The sequence below is a fragment of the Sinocyclocheilus rhinocerous genome, unplaced genomic scaffold, assembly GCF_001515625.1.
Source record: "Sinocyclocheilus rhinocerous isolate Xijiao unplaced genomic scaffold, SAMN03320098_v1.1 scaffold665, whole genome shotgun sequence".
NCBI lineage: Eukaryota > Metazoa > Chordata > Actinopteri > Cypriniformes > Cyprinidae > Sinocyclocheilus > Sinocyclocheilus rhinocerous.
Genome location: NW_015659086.1, coordinates 54262 through 62690, shown reverse-complemented (window position 1 = coordinate 62690; position 8429 = coordinate 54262). Strand labels below are relative to the sequence as shown.

At 34.6% G+C, this 8429-nt stretch overlaps 1 pseudogene; it reads left to right on the top strand.

Annotated features, from left to right (window-relative positions):
• Nucleotides 1–4705: 4705 nt before the first annotated feature.
• Nucleotides 4706–8429, top strand: part of LOC107723294 (low-density lipoprotein receptor-related protein 6-like) — a 16634-nt pseudogene continuing 12910 nt past the window's right edge.

The following is an 8429-nucleotide window of genomic DNA, read 5'->3' as shown; positions in this document are numbered from 1 at the left end:
ACGCGTTTGAGAGAGGCGGGGCATAGAGGACCTACAATAATGTACAGTATTTGAAAAATAATGTGTTTTTTGAACATTAAAGCATGTCAACATATTCTGTTACACCAAATACACAAAATAATGATCTTTAGAAAAGCATCATATGACCTCTTTAATATATAAGTAGACATAAAAAAATATTTTATATTATTGCCTTATATTACTTTTATATTATATACACACACATTTTTAAAAATACAGTAAAAACATTAATATTGTGAAAGTATTACAATTTAAATGAATCATTTTCTATTTGAATATATTTTAAAATGTAATTTATTCCTGTGATGCAAAGCTGAATTTTCAGCATCATTACTCCAGTCTTCAGTGTCACATGATCCTTCAGAAATCAGTATAATATACTGATTTGTGGCTTTTAATATATAATTTTACATTTTAAATTATAAATTACATTTTATATAATTTTAATATAATTGTATAATAATTATAATAATATTATTTATAAATTATATCTATGTTTTATATTAATCAATGCATTAATATTAATATTACTATATTAATACATATAATGCTATATATACTTATTTAATAATATAAAACAATATTATTAATGTTGTTAGTATTATTAATAAATAAGAATTCTGAAAATAACAATGAAACATTTTATATAAAATGTTAATATAAATTAAAGAGACGGGGGGAAAAATGAATTAAAGAGATGAGAACATTTTTATGAATTAAAGATATGAAAAAAAAAATCTGAGATAGGCTGTTTATGCAAATTTTTGCAGTGAAAGACACCATACATCACAGCAGTGTATTCCTACAGGTCTACAAAGAAATTTGTGTGGTAAAGAAGCATTTTTTGTCAATCTGCATGTCATCATTCAAACATTACTTACCTTTGTGTTTCTCCATCTCTGCCACGCACCGGGAGAACATCCACAGTGGATGTGCATTAGGATGAGTAAACCCCAGCCAAACAAACACATGCAGAGGGCAGTGGTCACCGAACTCCCAGGCACTCCTCACACCTGTGGACCAAGGAACAGCAAGGCCGATGGACCTCTCTGAAACTGAATCTGGAAAAAAAGACCGGTTCAGTTCATTCAGCAAATGAAAATGTCTGGTGAAAGTGTCTTGCATTAGGACGTGTGGAATAAAACAGCTCCTTACAGCCACTGATATGACTGGAGTCTTCATTACCATGGGTGATCTCTAAGTCAGGTTGAGCATCAGGTCTGTATGTATTTTTAGGAGAGTAGAGTCAGTGTGCTGCTCCATACGGTCTGCTGATCTGTGGATGCGGTTATAGTGAGATCCACCTCCACTCCGGCACTAACAGTCCTGTACTCCAGCACTCTGGCCTGCAAGGAAAAGTCCCTCTCTTCAGCTCATCCACGGCATCGGTCAGACACAAGCTCTCACGGACACTCAACAGACCTGCAGAAAGTAGCAGTGATTCTCCTTTTAAAGGGGTCATCGGATGCCCATTTTCCACAAGTTGATATGATTCTTTAGGGTCTTAACGAAAAGTCTGTAACATAGTTTGGTTAAAATTTCTCAATGGTAGTGTAAAAAACACCTTTTTTACCCTGTCAAAAACAGCTCTTTTCAGAGCAAGCCGTTTTGTAGCATTTTCCCTTAAATGTTAATGAGCTCTGCTGACCCCGCCCCTCTCTTCCGAGCTGCTCTCAGAGAGACTGTTTACTATAGTACTCATTCATCGTGAAATTTGCTAATTAGGACATTATTAGGAAAGGCGATTTGCAAAGATTCATTAAAAAACCTTATACTCACTTCTTCTGTAGGTGAAGCTGGATCACGAATGATACTTTGTGACGTCACACAGACAGGCATCTGAGATCGGCTCGATTTGAGAAAGGGGTAAAGATTTTAGTAGATTAAAAAAAAACACTGGGTGGATTTTTATCATTATAGGGTGGTTGTGTACACACACTGCTAACACACATTTCAGTTCAAACAACTAGTAAAAGTGCATGTAGCATCCTATGAACCCTTTAAGGGGCATCACTGGGGCATGACCAAAGTTATTATAGTTAACTAAAACTAAAACCATAAAAAAGCATTTTCATTACTTGAAATTAAATAATTGTTAACTGAAATTAAATTTGTATTATTATTATTTCAGCTAGCTGCCAAGGCAACATTTCTTATTTTTAGTTAGTTTAACTTGATGTACTAAAAATAACTAATACTAGTACTATTCTATTTTAAAAACTATATGGACAACTTTTAAATAAGCAAATACTAATAAAAATGACAAGACACACCTAAAATTACTAAAATGCCAACAAAAATTAAACTAACACAGGAAATCTAAAAATCTAAAAACTATTTAAAACTATTAATAAAAACCAATTTAAAAATATTATAACAAAACTCTCTCAATGATACTAAAAAAAACAGTTTTTGTATCATTTCTTTGTAATATTTGATCTGGATTCTGTATTTAATATTACTACTAAGCTCTATGGACCATATGATTCTAATTGGTCAGTTAAGGCATTCTGGAGTCAAATAATTCATGCATAATAATGACTGTTAATGACTGACACTCAAATTATTTTTTGACAATGACCAGCTGACTGTACATTATCTCTGACTTATGCACACTGATTGATTTGCTCTGTATATATATATATATATATATATATATATAGAGAGAGAGAGAGAGAGAGATAGAAAGAGAGAGATTTCTTTTTATGTGAATTTTGCAGCACAATTTTGGAGCACTTTTCAGCACTTGCCCAGTCAATTCTAACTGGAAAAACACATTTTCGGACAAATAAATGCAGTAGGATCTTATTTGATTCTTATATTATTTCTGTTTGATCCCAGTAGGACTCATTCCAAATTATGATTGAAATACCTTTCTAATTTTTATTTATTTTTTGGTCAAGGGTTTGTTTTTTGGATTGAAAAGGGCACAAGATCTTACCCAAAGGGCTTAGATTAAGCACACAATCATGGTGAGCAGTCTAGTAAAGAGAAACTCAGGGTAGCACAAGGGTATGTCTCTGAAAACACTGTCAGGAATCCCAACCATAACCTGAAACACTGCAGAACCTCCTCAAAGACAAGGCATCATACCTACAGATGATTACACAACAATTACAGGCTTGTTTACTTATTAAGAACTGGAAAACTCTTTATAATTAACATTCATTACCATCTTTAACATTATGACAATATATAATATGTGGCAATTAAAATATAAATTTACTGTATTTTAGTTAGTTTAAAAAATAAAATATAATATATAAATAATAGTTTTTTAAATATATAACATTGCATGAACATTAACTGAATTAGTAAACATAGACTTAAATCAATCATGTACATTCAATTAAAGTTTCTTTAACTTACCTGCAGTTGAACCAAGTAAAAACAAGCTCGTCGTCGTTTGTGCCTTTGTTTTTCCTCATTGTTCCCCGTTTTTTTGCGGAGGGATTCATAAATGTATCTGGTCATGAGGTAAACTGAACCTGGCAAATGTCTCTGGGAGTCAAAGACTGTGAGTTTTAAATGAGATGTGAGAAGTGTAAAAGACTGAATGAAAGACGTACAACACAGTTACACCTGACACCACAGCGATAAGTGTGCTACAATGATCCATATTCCGGTTCATCATTAACATTATTTACAAAAAAGTGTCAAGAGAGAAATGCTATTGAGGACGTGCTCAAAGTTCAAAGTCATTTATGCTACATTGTTACGCGTTTCTTCCCTCTATTGATAGTTTTTGATTTTGAATTTAAAAGAGAGCGCAGCACTTTATCGCCCTCTAGTGTCTGGGAATGTCAACTACAAAATCGCAGCGCTGCTGAAGTAACAACAGGAAATGATGAAAGTATTTGGTTTTACTTTTATTAATTAACTGTTAACACACCCTGGTAACAATATGGTTCCATTAGTTAATGTATTAACTAACACGAACGAACAATGAACAATACATTTATTACAGTATTTATTAATCTTTGTTAATGTTAGTTAAGAAAATACAGTTGTTCATTGTTCGTTCATGTTAATTCAGTGCTTTAACTAAAGTTAAAAAGCACAACTTTTGATTTTAATAATGCATTAGTAAGTGTTGAAATTAACATTAAATAATAAATGCTGTTGAAGTATTGTTCATGCTAACTAATGTTAACTAATGAACCTTATTGTAAGTGTTACCAATTAAGTTTTATAAATAAGTATTAACCACTGATCTATAACAGAGAACATTATATAGATCAGTGGTATTAACTAACTATATGATAGAGTTATAAATAATAAAATAATTGAATTTGACAGGCTATTATAATAATGAATGAATTTTATGAAGCCTACTAATGTTTTTAATATTAATTAAATTATGGAATTTAATAACTTATTATATGTAAATTACCATTATTACTTACGTGTATTCATTATTTTAGAGTAGCAGTAGTAGTAGCCTAGTAGTAGTAGTAGTAATTCTTAAGACTTTTTATGACCAACACTAATAAAAATAAATTCAATTATAGAAATGAATTCAATTACATAGCATTTTAAGTCTATTAAACGTATTTTCCGTATTAAATCTGACATCGCTCATGGGTCTGTGTGCTGTCTGTCATCTGATCAATTAAGCCGCATCGTTCTCAGCTGTTCGTGCGATTAAAGCGCCACATCTCGAGCTGAGCTGGTTTGACCGCTGTTCCCCGCAGTCATGTGTTTATTTGTGCTGCTGAATGTCGCTTCAGGGATCTTTATGCTTCTGAGAGGTCAGATACAAATCTCACATTAAACTTCGGTGTAATTCCTCCGCTATTTTATCTCGTCCAGATATTTGTGCTGCTGAATGTCGCTTCAGGGATCTTTATGCTTCTGAGAGGTCAGATACAAGTCTCACACTAAACTTCGGTGTAATTCCTCCGCTATTTTTTAAACTGGCAACAGCAAAGTGATTTCGTTTACTTATTTAAGAACTATATAATAGTACCTTATATGTTCTTAGAGGCATTGCCTGAATGTGCATATACATTAAAATACAAAATGTAGTTAAAAATTTGAAGCTGCCTGTGTTAATCTCACAAAAGCTGTCAAAAACAGATCCAGGTCATAATTTACCCTAAAAACAATTTGCATAATGATCATGCAGCCTATTATTATTATAAAAAAAAAAAATACAATTATGTGTACATTGTGCTTGTACTGTACTTGAATAATACTTGGTGGTACTGAATGCCTTTAATGTTGGTTTAAATAGAAATTTCATTTAAAAACGAGTAATTGGAATCTATGTTGAGGTGGCGTGCATGAGATTCACTTGCTTTGACTTGTTTGTGCTCTAGCTGAATGTGTGCAGGCTGCAGTGGCTTCTGATCGTGTTCCCCTGCACTGCAGACTGGGCTTCAAACCCTGTAAGGACGGATCAGAGTGTGTGCTGTACAGTCATGTGTGTGACGGTGAGAACGACTGTCCTGACGGCTCTGATGAAGATGAATGTGCCGCTGTCTGCAGCATAGGTATGTTTTTATACATTTCAATAAACATTTTTGTTAGGGAACAGTTTTTGGTCCTCAAATTGATTTCCAAGGGGCCTAGAATACACATTTATATAAGATGTATTTATTTGAATTGCATATGAAATTTCCATCTTTTTACACCTTTTTAACAAAATATTTTTAACAAAGAACTATTAAGTTTTAAACTACTAAACTTAATGTGATGCATATTTGTCAGTTATACATAAATTAAACATGCAAGATTTCTGCACTCAAAAAAGGCATAATTTATTTAATATTTGCATCTATTTTGCTTACTCAGATTTTCCAAAATGCATTGATTCAAATGGCTTAGAATCAAGATAATCTGATCATGTTGAATACAATTTAATGTATCCTGTTAATAAATATGAACATGGTTAAAATAGGCTATAGATAGAAACAAATTGGATCGATGATGAATATATACAGTTCGTATAGAAAAGAATCACCCCCCTTTAAAATAATCACGTTTTGTTGCTTTGCAGCCTGAAATGAAGATGGACACATGTTTTGTTTTATCTGCTGTATTTACTCCGAGCAACTTATAACATCCAAGTGAAAGATACAACACCAACATGTCAGAAAATTAAAAAAAAAACAGAATCTGAAAACCAGAAGTTTGAAAAAGGATCACTCCCTCCTAAGAATGACTTGTAAACTCAGTCAGGTGTAGCTAATCATAGCAAATGTTAACATGCCATTTGTGCAATGGTGCATATTACCCAGATAAAAAACAATTTATTAGGCTGCCTAATTAATTATTATTATTATTTGTTATTATTATTTAAAATTTGCAAAATATAAAAGCATTGTATTTCCATCTGTTCTCAGGTCAGTTTCAGTGTGCACATGGTAAGAAGTGCATCGAGCGACGGCAGTTGTGTGATGGTGTGACTCAGTGTCAGGATCGCTCGGATGAAGTCGACTGTTTCAAGCCAGAGGAGGGCTGCGGTCATCGCTGCGATAAAAACCGCTGCATTCCAGAATCCTTTGTCTGTGATGGAGGACGGCAGCGATGAGGCCAGCTGTGGTAGGGGGTTGAATTAGGTTAAAAAGTAGCATTACTGGATTCTAACTAGAACAAAGTGTAAAATCATCTGGTTAAGAATGTAAACAAGCACACTTAGTGCATACTGCATACTATTTTTCACGTAATATGTGAAACCATATGCAACAAACATTTTCAAAAGTAGTAAGGTGAATTCAGGTACATCGGGCCATTTTTTGCCATTGAAATCACTGGGGAAAAATGACCAATAATTGTAAATTAACACTACACTCTGAGGAAAAAACAAAGGTACAAAAGCTGTCTGGTACGGTTCCCTTAAACGGTTGTAATATGTACCTTTAGAAGTAAATAGGGTTCAAAGGTACTGCCCCAGTGACAGCTTTTGTACCTTTTTTTTCCTGAGTGTATGTTACATTTGTCACATGATCTCATTACATTGCATACTTAAAGGTGCTTATGTAATGTTGACAGCTAGTGAACTACTTGGAGAACTACAGACCGGTTTCCCTTCTACCTTTCATTGCAAAAACACTTGAACGAGTTGTGTTCAACCAAGTCTCTGCCTTTCTCACACAGAACAACCTCCTGGATGGCAACCAATCTGGCTTCAGAAGTGGACATTCGACCAAGACTGGCTTGCTCTCAGTTGTTGAAGTCCTAAGACTGGCAAGAGCGGCCTCCAAATCTTCTATACTTATCTTGCTGTATCTGTCTGCTGCTTTTGATACGGTGAACCACCAGATTCTTCTGTCAACCCTATTGGAAAATGGCATCTCAGGAAACGCACGTCAGTGGTTTGAGTCTTGCCTCTCAGATAGGTCCTTCAAGGTATCTTAGAGAGGGGAGGTGTCCAAGTGGCAACATCTAGCTACTGGAGTGCCTCAGGGCTCAGTTCTTGGACCACTTCTCTTCTCTATCTACATGGCATCACTAGGTTCTGTCATTCAGAAACATGGCTTTTCACATCACTGCTATGCTGATGACACTCAACTCTACCTCTCATTCCATCCTGATGATCCGACGATAGCTGCTCGCATCTCAGCATGTCTAACAGACATTTCTTGTTGGATGACGGACCATCACCTTCAACTCAACCTGGCTAAGACAGAACTGCTTGTGGTTTCAACAAACCCATCACTTTATCAAAATTTCACCATCCAGTTAGGCTCATCAACCATAACTCCTTCAAAAACAGCTAGAAACCTTGGAGTTGTGATTGATGATAAGCTGAATTTCTCAGACCACATTGCTAAAACTGCCCGGTCCTGAAGATTTGCTTTATACAACATTAGGAAGATCAGGCCCTTTCTTTCAGAACATGCAACACAACTCCTTGTTCAAGCTCTTGTTCTATCCAGGCTGGACTATTGCAATGCTCTCTTGGCAGGTCTTCCAGCCACTTCTATCAAACCTCTACAATTAATCCAAAATGCCGCTGCAAGATTAATCTTTAATGAGCCGAAAAGAACACATGTCACACCTCTGTTCATCAATTTGCACTGGCTACCAGTAGCTGCTCGCATTAAATTCAAGGCATTAATGTTTGCCTACAAAACCACCACTGGCTCTGCACCCATTTACCTAAATTCATTACTTCAGAGTTATGTGCCCTCTAGAAGCTTACGTTCTGCTAGTGAACGGCGTATTATTGTGCCATCTAAAAGAGGCACAAAATCACTTTCACAGACTTTTTCATTAACTGTTCCCTCCTGGTGGAATGACCTGCCCAAATCAATCCGAGCAGCTGAGTCCTTAACCATCTTCAAGAAACGACTAAAAACACATCTGTTCCACCTTTATTTGACCCTCTAACTCTAACACTTTCTATTCTATTATAATTCTACTTTATCTATATTTATCTTATTTTTTTTATTTAAAAAAAA